General features: G+C 56.5%; 1 protein-coding gene across 2 annotated transcripts in view; it reads right to left on the bottom strand.

Moving 5' to 3' along the window:
• Positions 1-4,968, bottom strand: part of SPSB1 (splA/ryanodine receptor domain and SOCS box containing 1) — a 64,721-nt gene extending 59,753 nt beyond the window's left edge. Inside the window, exon 1 of one of the 2 annotated variants that reach the window (XM_059374973.1) lies at positions 4,824-4,968. The gene's annotated coding sequence lies outside the window, so the exon portion shown is untranslated. Of the gene's footprint in view, positions 1-4,074; positions 4,175-4,823 lie in introns of those variants that run through there. The other variant, XM_059374972.1, reaches the window with a different exon arrangement.
• Positions 4,969-13,458: the final 8,490 nt, after the last annotated feature.

The raw sequence follows: 13,458 nt of genomic DNA, 5'->3' as shown, positions 1-13,458 counted from the left end.
GGGCAGGGATCAGGGCCCCCTGGACCCGCACTCTCCCTCTCCGACCCCAAAGGCCCACGGAGCCCCTCCCGGGAGCTGGTGCTCCCAGGCAGTGCCATAAACAGAGAGTCCGTGTTCCTCCACGATGAATGTGGTAACTCCGCACAGTGGAGTTTTCATCTGCTGGGAAGAGTCGGGGAGACAGACATGGTGAAGGCCACACACCACATGTGTGCTTCAGCCAATGGGGCATGAGCGGTGGCTATGACGGGAAGTGTGAGGTCATGTGCATTTTACCATAGAACGAGATTTAGGTATGAAACCCCTGACCCTAGAGGGACCTTCCCACAGGGCCCTTGGGCAGCCGGGCACCCACCGTGGGGATCCTACACACCCTCGCTCTCAGAACAAGAAGGAGCACACGGCCCACGACGAGGGTCTCCCCCGGTTCTAGAGGAAAAGGCCAGAACCAGGGTTCTATTCCTGGGCACGCCTCCTCACATGCCAGAGGCCCCTCAGCTAAACCCCCTTGGAAAGAAGGTTCCACAGTCTCTGTCTCCAGCCCAGGCTTCTCTCTAGAGCCCCAGGCCTAGCTGCCATCTGGACACACCCACAGACCCTTTCCACCTGGGAGAGGCTCCAGGCGGCTCCACGAGCCTGGCCCCCAGCCCTCTCTCTAGGGTCACCATCCAGACTGACCCTCAACTGGCCCGGAGGCTCCCAGACATCTGTGGGTCTTCACACGTCTTCACACCCCGCGTCTAAATAGTTACCCGGCCTGGGGACTCCACCTTGAAAACACCGCCAGCCTCCGCCCCAACCACCGGGAAACAGATACAGGGACGCAGGGACACGGTTTAGTCATCACGGGCCCGAAAGCAGAGCCAGAAGCTGTTTGGCCACAGGCAGCCTCTCTGGCAAAGGCTGTTTGCAGCTGTGGCCATTGTCAGGACCCTGTCACCAGCTAGATCCTGGAGCCCCCACCCTGTGGCATTTATGTCCCCATGCCCTGAGTCTTGGGCCTAAATCACCCACCCCCTCCCCAGGGTGGGGGGCACCTGTGCCCTCCTCCATTGGCTACCCACATGGTGGGGACTTCAATCAAGACGGTTAAGCTTGGGTCTAAGCTTGGGTTGAGGACCACGCTTGTTAACGAACCACTTACACATCCCCTGCAGCCCAGGCCCTATCTCGGATGCCCGTGCCCACCCAAGGCCCAGCCTCGATGGGGGCGTGAGACAGGGCTGTGCCTTTCAGGTCCCTCTCCCCATCTCCAAGGGAGGCCCATGGGGAGCCGAGGTCTTGTTTTGAGGGCTGTCTCACGACCAACCAACGGGCTCATTTATTTGTAATGCTGAGCAATGAATGGGGCTTTTAAAACACAAAATAAGCAAGAAGCTTCCCTGAAGACTCTGGGGGAGGGTGTGGCGTCCCAATGAGCTGTCCTCCCCTTGCCACAGCCAGGAAGGACCCTCAAGTCCCAGCCAGGCAGAGTGTGCTTACCCCCACCTGTCCCCTGGGTGTCAGTCTACCTCTTCCAGGCTTGAGATCTCGCTTGAATGCTTAGCAAGCACTCACAGCCTGATAGCTCGTCTGAGGTTTGCTTCCGAAGAGTCAGGCATGAGTGTGTGCACGTGTACACGGACACGTGTGTGGGTGTACACGGAGGTGTGTGAGTGTGGGGGTGTGTGTATGCATCGACACTTGAAGCTGCTGGGAAACCTTACACCCTTCCCCCAGCTCTGCTATATATTTGCAATTTTCCATAATAATAAAGCTTTTCATTAAAGAAAAGTCAGCACGTGCTTCTTGAAGAGAAGGTCACCTGTACTGATTAAGGGAAGCACCCTGTACTGATTAAGACAGCTTGAGCACCAAAGTCAGGAGTAGGGTTTTACTCCACTACACGGTAGCAGCAAGACGTTGGCCAAGTCATGTGGCCGGCCGTTCCGACCCCAGGACGAGGTGGATAGAAGGAGAACCTGCTCGCTGCCCCAGGGTTCTTAGGAAAAGTACGAGGGTTAATGTGTCGAGGAAATGTGTCGAGGACTCAGGTCAGAGCCCGGCACTAGCACGGGCTAGAAAACCGTTTCCTGCTATCACACCAGCATCATCGCCACCTTCATCATCCAACAACGGCAGGCCTCGGAAGCACATGGCAGGACACGCCCTGCACTTGACCAAGAGCTGGACTTTTAGATCAGGAGGGACTCACTCCAGCAGAGGCACACCGACACCTGCCCTGGGCTCCTGTGTGATGAAGATCCTCGTTCCCAAACTCCTCAGGCACCAAAAAATAAACTGATTATGGCCATGAGCCACAGCCTATTTCTTGAAAAGAACCAGTGTGAAATTCCTGGACAAAACTCTCAACGTTGTAGCATCGGAGGCTTTGCTAAATGTGAAAACGCATCGGTAGGCAAGACTCTGCTCATCCCAGGAGGGGGAAGGTCCAAGAAGGGGCCCAGGCCCAGCCAGGAGAGCACAGTTTCCATGGTCCCTAGTGAGGAGGGGCAGCGCTGGCCTTTGCCAGCTAGCCGTGTCCTGTTCCCAGGCTCCATAGGAGAAACAAAGCCTCTACGCTGAAGCGTTTCAGGAGGCAGCCCCAGGAGCCCACTGGGGCGGTTTCAGTCTTGCTGGAGTAGACCAAGGAAGGCAGCCTCACCCAGCAACACAGTGACATCACCCAGGGCCCCCAGGCAGGACCACTCCTTCCTAAGAGCCGTGCAACCCCCAGAACCCACGATCTCCCCACAGCCCTGATCTCCCTGAAGCCAGGTCGGCCCCCACTTGGCTCATAATTGTCAGAACCACTGTGGTTGATTCTTTCTACTTCCCTGGTGGTAGCCAGGCTGGGAAAGAAAGGATTGGTAAAATCATTGCATCGGGCCACTCCGCACCTCCCCACCTGCAAACTCTCTCTTTCTCTCTCTTTCCTGCGTAAAGCACTCTGTGCAGAAGAAAAAGCAGTAAGAAAACAAGAAATGCTTAAAATGATCTAATCCAGTCCATCACCTCACAGCTGCGGAGACCCGAGATGTCTGGCCCATGAGCTCAGCACCAGAGGCAGTAATGTGGGGCAGCACCTGGGGCTCCGGAGACCGTCCATGGCCCCAGCTCTGCGGTGCGTGCAAGTCAGCCACCCTCTCTGGGCCTCTGCCGGGAGGGAAAGTTTGGCCGACGTCGATGCCCTGTAAGTCAAACAGGGCTTCCCTAGCTCCGGGATGGATGCCTCAGCAGAGAGAAGCCAGTCTCTGCCCCTCATCTAGCACTTTCCACCACCCAGAGGGGAAGTATCAAAAAGGTATAGGGCCGAGAAGGGATGTTTGCTGTCCTCACACCCAACAACCAGGAATGAGATTCTGGGCCCCCTCCCCAGCTGCCCTACCCCAGGAGAGAATTCTGCCAAGGACAATGAACTGCGGTCCCCGGGGACGGCGTTTTTCACCATCACCACCTGTTAAAACTCAGCTCATGACCAGTTTCTGATGCTACCGGCTAGAGTGTTTAATTAAATATTACTCACTCAGGAAGCAGCCCCTGCCAACTCACCCCCAAACCGCCTGGTTCATTTTCAGAGAAAAAGAGGGAAGGAGAAGGAGCCTGTGTTCTCCTCAGCCAACACCGGAGGGGCGACAGGTCTGCACGGCCCACTTACCAGAAAGAACCAAGCAAGGAAAGCCAAGCTAAGCAGCTCTGGTCACCAGCAGCCCCACTGCTGGGTTACCGTCGATGGCACACACACATACACACACACACTCACCCCAGGCACACACTCACTCATGCCCACAGACACACAGAAACACTCAGAGACACACAAACACAAACACACACTACATGCACACTTAATCTCACACAGACACACACGCAGATACACCACTTCGACTGGCTCAGACACACCCACACAGGCAGGCTCAGAGACACACAGACAGACACAGGGTCACCAGACCTTGCGCACACACACACAGACGCACACTCACTCACACACTCACTTCCAGTCTCCCCGCTGGGCAACCCACCCCGCCAGGGGCCAGTGAGCATTCCAGGAGCCTCTGCCTTGAACGGGAGCAGGACAGTTACCCAGTCCCCACGCACCCCAGCCGCGCGCTGAGCCATGCCGCGGTGCCACCGACCGACCCAGGCTGCTGTGGTTTCTCCGTTTCAATCGATCCGCTGACACAACACTCGGCTCCCCCCTGGTTGCCGGGAGAAGCTGTGGCGGCTCCGGGACGGCGGAGAGGGAGGCGCCGCCCGGGGTGTCGCCCCGGCGGGCTCCCCGGGGGAGGCGCTGCGGGCAGGGCGGGGGAGCCCCGAGGGGGCCAGTAGGGCCGCGCAGCAGATCCGGGTCCCGACTGGCGGGAAAAGCGAAACTAACTTCGCAGAGCGGGGTCGCGCTGCCCCCGTGTGGGAGGGGCGGGTCAGCGCCCCCGGCTCGGCCGCAGGGACAAGCCGCGAACACCGAGGCCGGGGGGCGCCGGGGCACCTGGACGTCGGTGGGCGCCGCCGCGCGCCTAGGGTCCCCTCCCCGGGTCTGCAGCGGCCGAAGCTCAACCCGGGGCGCGACGGTGGTCGCGGCCGCCGGGACTCCCTCCCTGACTCGCCCTCGCAGGTGGGACCCCGGGCCCCCGCGACCCGCAGGCGCCCGCAGCCGCAGAGACGCTGGGCGGCGCCCTCGCCCCCCTCGGCCGGGACCTGTGGCGAGGGAAGGCTCCCCGCGGCCCCCAGCCGGTCCCCAGCGGGACCCTCACCAAACAGGTCCCCCGCGCCCACCACTCGGCCCCCGAGCGCCGCGATCCCCCGCCCGGACCCCCGCCCGCCCGGTGCCGGTGCCCCGCGATGCCTACCGCGCCAGGGAGGCCGCCGCCGCCGCCGCCGCCGCTCTCCGGGGCCGAGGAGGCCGGGGCGCCCGGGCCGCGCCCGCCGCAGGGAGCGCACTCGCCTCCTCCCGCGGCCCCGGCGCCAGCGCCTGGAGCCTGGATCCTGCTGCGAGCGCGCGGGCGGCCCGAGCGCGACTTCTGTGCGAAGAAGAAAAAGCAGGCGAAGGCTTTAAAGTGCGGGGAGCGGCGAGCGCCGGGGGCGGGGCCCGATGTCCCGCCCCGCCCCGCCCCTCGGCCGCGGCTCCGACTCCGGCTGGGGTTCAGGCTCCGGGTCAGGCTCCCGCGCGCTGGTGCGGTGCGCCCCAGGGGCGGCTGCAGGGCGCGGGGCACCGGACGCGGGGTGGCGGGGGCGCCCCCCCTGCGCTGGGCGCTCCCTCGGCCGCCCCGTCCTCCTCCCGCGCCGCCGCCCCACCTGGAGGCCTCTGGGGCCCGCGGGACGGCACCGGAGCTTGGGTCCCTCCGGAGGCGACTTTGGGAAACGCCGGGCGGCCTCCGCCAGGCGAGAGGCCGGAGTTGCAACACCCGGAGGGCCGCGATCGTGCGGGGGAAGGGGGCTTCCTAATAATAATTTTTTAAAAATCTCTTGGGAGGGTGGGGTTTGTTTCAAGAACCTTGGGAGCAAGGCCTTGTTTGCCTCATCTGGAATTCCCAGAAGTTTACGGTTCCTTAATTCGAAGGCACAGGAGAGGAGGCTGTAGGCCGGCAAGATAATCCGGGGTCTCTCCGCCCTGCCCCTGCCCCCATGCCTTTCCCATTTGGTACCCACAGGGACTGACGGGGGAGCGGGGAGAGGGCTCTCTGAACTCCCGGACCGCCCGGCCCTGGCCCCTCAGCTCAGAGCATACAGCACACGGGGCCTCCATGAATGTTTGTTGAATGAATGAGTGAGCGATTGCCTGGCAGGTCCTCCAGCCCCAGGACTGCTTACATAGTGTCTTGTGGCTCTTGCTTGGCTCCTCAAAGGAATTTTCCTCTGCAGCCCTAGAACAGGCACGTAGTAAAGAAATCTGCTTTGGGGCGTCTGGGTGGCTCAGTCGGTTAAAGCCTCCGCCTTCAGCTCAGGTCATGATCCCCAGATCCTGGGATGGAGCCCCGCATGGGGGCTCCCTGCTCAGTGGGGAGTCTGCTTCTCCCTCTCTGCCCCTCCCTCCACTCATGTTCTCTTTCTCTCTCAAATAAATTTAAAAAAGAAATATCTAATAAAAATGAAGAAATTAGTGTTTTAAGAGCAAAATCTCCCTGTATTTCTCCACCCCATGTGTGGTGTCCACTGAAGGGGATGGGAGTTAGCATTATTGGAGCTGTGATGCCTAATGTGGTTTCCTGTTATTTCATCTTTACCATAACTCTATAGGGCAGGACAGTTGTCACACTCCTAAAGTGAAGGAGCCCTACCTGGTGCAAGGGTCCTGTTGGATCAGAGCCTCAAGCCCAAATGGACCCTGTTATGGTTCCAAGTTTCTGGCATCCCCATGCCGAAAATCAGTTCTGTTTTGTTTTGAATTTAAAAATGACCAAGGCTGGAGTTCCTGGGTGGCTCAGTTGCTTGGGCATCTGCCTGGGGCTCAGGTCATGATCTCAGGCTCCCTGCTCAGCAGAGAGCCTGCTTCTCCCTCTCCCTCTGCTACTCCTCCTGCTTGTGCGCTCTCTCGCTCTCGCTCTCTCTCTCCAGGCAGAGTGAGCTTCACTGGTCCTTCTGGTGGCTCAGTCAGCAACTCCTGGTTCCAGTTGTCTAGAAGCCCAACTGGGCAGCCCCTGTCAACAACCCAGGTGCGGTTGGGATTTAAAGAGAGCCCAGACTCCCTTCAGGCACTTCGCAATGTGAGGACTGTTAGCTGTCCCAGGATGCGATGGCACGTGGGAAAACGGTGAAAACATCCGCGATGGTAAGGGTATCTTTCCAAGTTACTGGTATACCTTGGAGTTGACTAATTCCTAAAAAGTACAGCCACCTCTGTGCTTGGGATCTCTCCCTTGGAGGAGTAAGCATGGTGGGCTGGGCTATATAGGAAGTGTGTGCCCCTTGTCTGGTGCTGTCCTCTCCTGGGGCTGGGGGTGTGGCCTGGTAGTCCTGGGGCATGCCGCTGTCAGCCTCCTGCATAGGATTCCTCCAGGCTTTACCTCTTACTCTGGACGAGACCAACTGGGGCAGACTGGGGCAGACTGCGTGTAATTCAAGTGGCGGCATCTGTTGAGTGAGGGCTGGAGACCCCACCTTTGATGTGAGGGCCCTGAAACAGATGGTTCCCAATTAGGAGTCCTCAGCACTCCCACTCCCCCCTCCTTCAGCATTAATCTCGAAATCTCAGCTCTGAGCCAGTCAGATAATTAGATCCTGCTGACCTAAATTTCCCAAAGGAATCTCTGGGGAGTGAACCTTCCTCTCTGCCAGGACTCTGGGCAGGTAGGTAGGACCAGGCTGGAGAGCTGGCCATCCAGCAGTGACCCACTGCAGCATGGATGGAGCGTTGTTGTGCACTGGGGCCAGATTGTGGGAAAGGGGTGTATACTCACCCTATCAATGTTGATACTGTTATTTGCTAAAAAGATACAAAATCTTGAAACATTGTGACATCAGCTGATAAACATCTAGGAATTTGAAGACTGACTCATGTCTTAAACTAAGTATCTGTGCTTCACAGGGGTGAGTAGGGAGGGGGGTGGCTCTGGGCTCCTGGTGATGCCGTCCCCTGACTCCACCCCTCCAGCCCCCACACACATTTCATCACTGGCATCAGCACACACAGTTTGTTCCCTTCTGTAATCTGTTTCAGGAAAATGACGGGAAGAAATTAGTAGATAGCAAATTACTATCAGCTGCTTTTTCAGATGATGGGAAATCTGTCCAGAGATGGCTTGGACACCTTTGAGCCCTCTGAGCAGAATCTGCTGTCCTCACAAGATCTTGTCTCCTGGGGCACCCATCTTCTCTGGGTCCCTTTTGCTGCCTGGAGTAAATGGACGGACAAAGAATTTGGAATTAGACAAACCCCAGCACTGCCTGTAGGACGTAGAGCAAGTTACTTAACCTTTCTGAGACTCAGTTTCTCCATCTGTAGGACAGCTCTATGTGTGCCCCAGGATTTGCTGGGAAGGAGAGGGGCAATCCTCCTACAAATACTGAGAGCACCATGTGTGGGGCAATGTGTTAAAATGAAATCAGAGATCTTTGAGGAATTTCAAAATAACAGATGCATTTTAGAAACTATTATTATTGACAATTAAAAAAAAAAAAAAACTTTTCTTGTAAAAGCATGGATCTATAACACCAAAACATGGCAAGATCCACCAGAAATGAAAGAACACCAAAGCATATTAATGTAGGCCTATCTGAACCCCCAACATATCTCATGAAATGTAACTGAAATAGAGGGGACCTTATTTCACAGAATTTTGATCTTACAGCATTCACGACCTGGTTCATTTCATAGACTCTCACCCTTAAAAGGTTGTGGGGCTCCCACGAGGTCATGTATTGTTAGACAGCGACACCTGCTGGCAGAGTGTGGTATTGCAGTGTAGCTCTATCAGACATTATTAATGATCTAGAATGGAGGAAGGGAGGCAAAGGGGAGTTTCCGTAGCTTTAAATGAGACACTAGGTGATAACCAAGATTGAGGAGACTTCCTGTGACCTTGAGAAGAGATGATCTTGGGCTTGTGACACTACGTATCGCAAAGTTCTTCAAAAACACTTCCAGAGAAGTAAAAGTGAGCAGCGGGGATCTCGCTGCCTGTCTTAACTCTTTACCAGTCTTTTGGTGTGTTTTTTTGGACAACGTCTTCAATACTACAGAATTACGAAACCCATAGTAGAAGTGAAGTGCCCTCCAAGAATTTATTCATTTTCCTTTCCATTCCTTCCATTTCCTTCCATTCATTTATTCATAATTCCTTCAGTACTTTTTAAAAACTTAAATAGTGAGGGACTGAATGAACAAATATTGAACAGCACTATTCTGCATGCTGGAGGGAGAATAGTAAACAAAACAGACCAGGTTCCTGGCCTTAGAGAATTTCAGGCTAAGGGGGAGAGACAATGAGCAGTAAGCGAGATCATTTCGGATAGTAACACGTGATCATAAATAATCACTCCATGTAAATTTGCTCCGTGGTCTATTTTCTTTAGACAGAGACCTGTAGTCAGTGGCCTCGGTTCATACTTTCAGACTCTGCCTGAAGATTCTAGAAAGTTCATCCTTCTGTTCCCAAATGACAGAGCAGAGACCTCCAATAGTCGGGGACTCGTTTTTCCTTCCTGTCCCCGACATCAGGGCTTGCTGTGATTGGTAGACACCTTGAAAATGAGTCCAAACCGCCGGGTCTAGCCTCTGTTCCATCCTCAGCTCAGCGTGTCCCGGTCCCCAGCCAGGGGGTCAGCCCCCACCCCCCACCCACTCAGCAAGCACTTCCTGGGAAGAAGCTGTGTGCTCCTCTGGGCCAGGAGTTCGTGAGGTTAGTACTGATCCCACGGGGACCAGTACGAAGAGAGAGGATGGACCAGTTCCCATTCCGCTTCACTCCTAGACAAGCATCTCCACGAGCGAGGAACATGGGGCCTGCCCCACTTCTGCACAGAGCCTGGCCAATTCTGGCTGGGATTGCTGATGCCCGGTCTGGCTGGGCTGTTCCCTCATCAGGGATGTCCTGAATCTTTCGCTCCAGGGGATAGCAAGTTGGAAGAAGGAAGAATTAAGGCATCCAAACCCATACAATGGCTACATATATATATATATATATATATATATATATATATATATATATATATATTTGTATATATACATATACAGTCTCCAGTCTCCCCCCACTGACCCCACCCCGCCCCACAGCCTTCCCCAGAGACAAGCCCAGATCTGGGTGGCTTCCTGTGTGTCCTCCAGACCCCTTTGCTACCACGGGGCATATATATATATATGTAGCCATTGTGTGTATATATATACACATACACACACACATATACATATATATATAATATATACTATATATTTTTTTAGAGCGACCATTTATTGAATGGTGACTACCTGACTCACCCCAGTTTAACCCTGTTCTGAAGCTGGGAGGAGAGTGTGGGTGCCCATCGACATGATGTCGAATATAATAATAATAATGGTCAGCACTTGCTGAGAGCTTACGTGCCAGGCCCAACAGGCACGGGCTGGGACACTGCCTGCTCCCGTGAGCCTGGGGTGAGGGGTGAAGATGACGACCCCACACTACAGATGGGAAAACCAAGATCCGATGGAGAAAAGAACTTGGCCGGGGGTTGCACTGTCCTAAGGGACAGAGTGACAGAGACTGGTTTTGCCCCAGAGGGGTTTGGCTCAAAAGTCCACACCAGTATTCTGTGTAGTTTCTTAGACCTGAGACAGCTCGCTAAGGTCAAACATGAGGGGAAAAAAAAAAAAAAAAGGAAGAAAGAAAGGAAAAAAGAAAGAGAAAGGAGTAGAGGCAGGCTATTGAGAAATATGGCAATAAGTATTCAAAATAATGGCTAAAAAGAGTTGCAAGCAGTCACCTCTTGGGTGTTACCACTGGGCATGGGGGGTGGGGCAGGAAATTGCTGGGGTGTTTGGTTTTGCTTGTAGCCCTCTGGTATTTTAAAAACTATTTGCATGTATTATTTTGATTCAAATACAAATCACGAAAAGGAGCTTCAAGGATACACAAGGGATCTCCAGTCTCCCCCCACTGACCCCACCCCGCCCCACAGCCTTCCCCCAGAGACAAGCCCAGATCTGGGTGGCTTCCTGTGTGTCCTCCAGACCCCTTTGCTACCACGGGGCAGGCACACCCCACCCACCTGGGTCCCCCTCGTGCATCTCTTGCATTGTCTGTCGTGGAGACGGCTCCCATCCAGGCACAAGCGTCAAGTGTCTCTCGAGTGTTGCACTGTGGTTGTGGCTGCACACCTGGCCTGGTCTGCCGGCCGCAGGGGGCCCTGGGTGAGCTCATCCCCAGGTGCCTGTGGCCCCATATGGACTCGGCCACCAACTCGGGAGCAGAGCCAGCAAGCCCAGTGACCTTTCGTCCCAGGCAGAGTTCAGACCCAGAGCGAGAGCTGCTGTCCCGGCCACTGGCCACTTTTGGCACAGGCCTGCGGAGGGATCTAAGTCAGTAAGCCCGTGGCCCTGAGCATCAGAGCCTCCCCGCCCACTTCTTGTTCTATGGGCCATCTGGTTGCCCTTGTCCTGGGACTTCTGTGCTCCACGGATGCCCAGTGTCTGTCTGGATGAGTGGTGCCCTGGGATCCCGGGTCAGCCAAGTGCCAGCCTGGTCCCCCAGCTGCCCCAGGAATCCCCTCAGGAGCGAGGGAGTCCCCTCCCTGTCCCCCACCCCCAGGTCATGGCTCCATCCCCCCGAAGAGAGAGAGAGAGCTGCATCAGCTCCGTGTCCAAGAAGCTGAGTCTGGGTGAGGTCCTCAGGGCGCCCACTCAGAACCCAGAAGGAGGGCGACTGGGGTGGAGTGAGCTGAATTTCCTTTCTATTTAAAGAAAAAACCCAAGTCAATATTTTTAGTTGCCGGCTAAGACGTAGCCTCCTTTGCCCAGGGTCCTCCTCTGTGGTGTGGCTGGGTGGTAGCTGACCCAACCTGCCGGGGTGGGGCGGTAAGGGGAGGCAGAAGCCCAGGGAGGGGGGTGGTCTGTCTCCCTGAGCTGTTTCGGGACACATGCTGACATCTGGTTTTAAGTGAGGGGCCTGTTTTTCTCCTCATTCAACCAGTGGGTTTGCCTGGAGCTCCAGAAGAAACCTTCAGGAAATTGGTGGCAGTTTCGAACCCGGGCTCCTTCTCGCCTCTGGATTTGGTTCAGACACCAGACCACCCAGGCGGCTGGCACTTAGCGAGCGTGGGCTGAGCCCTGTCTGGAAGCCACATCTGGGAGACACTCCACGGCGGACGCCGAAATCCAGGGCCATCTGCAGGACTGTCAACCTGTGTTTTTCTGCGCCCAGTGGGCCGGGCTGTAAGAAGATGTTCATGGTGGGGAGCGGGGATCAGCTCTGTCTCCCAGGGCGGCCGGGAATGACCCAGGGACCAGCAGAGACCCAGCAAGAAGCTCTGTACCACCCTTACCCCCCAGCTCCCCCCCAGAGGGTTCTGGGCTTTGGGGCAATGTTAGGGAGGTGAAACCTCAGTTGTTCTGGGCAAAGCGAGGGCAGGGGAGAGGCTGAGCAGCCTGTCTGGGCTGGGCTGCCAGATGGACAACTTGGTTGGTGAACCGGGTCCGTGGCTACCGTTGTGGCCGTTATGGGGACACTGAGAAGACGACTCTGTGTCCTCCAAGGGACCAACACACACCTGTGGGTAATGTGAGATCCAAACTGCTGATTGGTGGCCTCCGGGCCACCTGTCCCTGGAGCCCTGCGGCCACCTGCCCCACACGCAGAGGGAGGATCCTCTGTTCCCGGGTTTGAGTCGCTGAGCATGGGGGCTGCGTCTCAGTCACCCCCGTGGGAGACGGATCCTGGCTCACAGGGCATCTGCAAGTGTTAGAGGAACAGGCTTGGTGGGTGGGCTCGTGGCCCCCGCTTTCACTGTCACTGTGCCTCTGGCCCCACGGACATACTGTGGCGGTCTGGTGCTGAAGGCCTCTTTGAACCCCCGCTCTGACTCTCCTTCCCAGAAAGCAGGGTTTGTCGTCCTGGTTCATAAGGGGGAACTGGGCTCACGGGGGTCCAATCATCCCCACTGGTCGGCAGCCGAACAGTAGGGTCCAGATTTGAACCCCAATCTTTCTGACTCCAGGGGCCAACTCTTCCCCTCCCAACGTGCAGTCTCCTCCCCGTCATCCTGGAAAGGGCAGTGTCATTGAGAATCCCGTGTCCTCACTCCCAGCATTCTAATGAGGGGACAGAAATGTGCCGCAGGTGGCGTGCAGTGTTACGGGCTGCGGGGCCTGGCCTCAGGCCAGAAAGGAAGCCGTTGTTGGCAGCAGCCCCCCTGAGACCGGGAGAGGGAGGTGTGGGCGGAGCCGGCAAACCCCGGCCTCTGCCGCTGATACAGAACACGCGGCTACACGGCCCGATGACCTGCTGCTGATCCAGTCAGTGACAGAGTCAGCAAGCACCTATTTGGCACCAAGTGTGTACCAGGCGGGGGCGGGGCGGACAGGCACAGTGATGAGGAGTCCGCCCTTGCTGGGCTGGTGGGGGGAAGGCCGGACGCCAGGTCATAGCTTGGTGTGGAGACGGAGGCCCCGCTACCTCCTTCGTGGCCGAGCCCCTGACATGCATCGCTATTTGGGGCATGTATGACTCCGGGGTGAGCTGGTTTGGCCGCCGGGCCCCGCACACCACGGCCAGACCCGGCAGGACCCCTCCTGTGTGAGAAGCATCTCGATGACCCCCACCACCGGGGAAGTGATGCTCGAACTTGCCCCCCAAACCACCCTCACCCACCTCCAGTGGGACTATTTTGCAAGTCTTGTGTGTTACATTGGAAAGGGATGGAATTTTGCTTTTTGCCCAGGGTGGGTTGTTTTAGCATAAAAATAATATTTTCGTTCAACTCTTGCAGCAGGGGTTCCCCCCCCCCTCCCCAGGACTTGGTGTATCTTTGGTCCTGTGTCTTCAAGTCTCCCCAAATCTGGTGGTGACCCAGTCC

The sequence above is a fragment of the Mustela nigripes genome, chromosome 14 (genome assembly GCF_022355385.1).
Source record: "Mustela nigripes isolate SB6536 chromosome 14, MUSNIG.SB6536, whole genome shotgun sequence".
NCBI lineage: Eukaryota > Metazoa > Chordata > Mammalia > Carnivora > Mustelidae > Mustela > Mustela nigripes.
The sequence above is the reverse complement of the archived record's forward strand: the minus strand, read 5'-3'. Positions and strand labels throughout refer to the sequence as shown.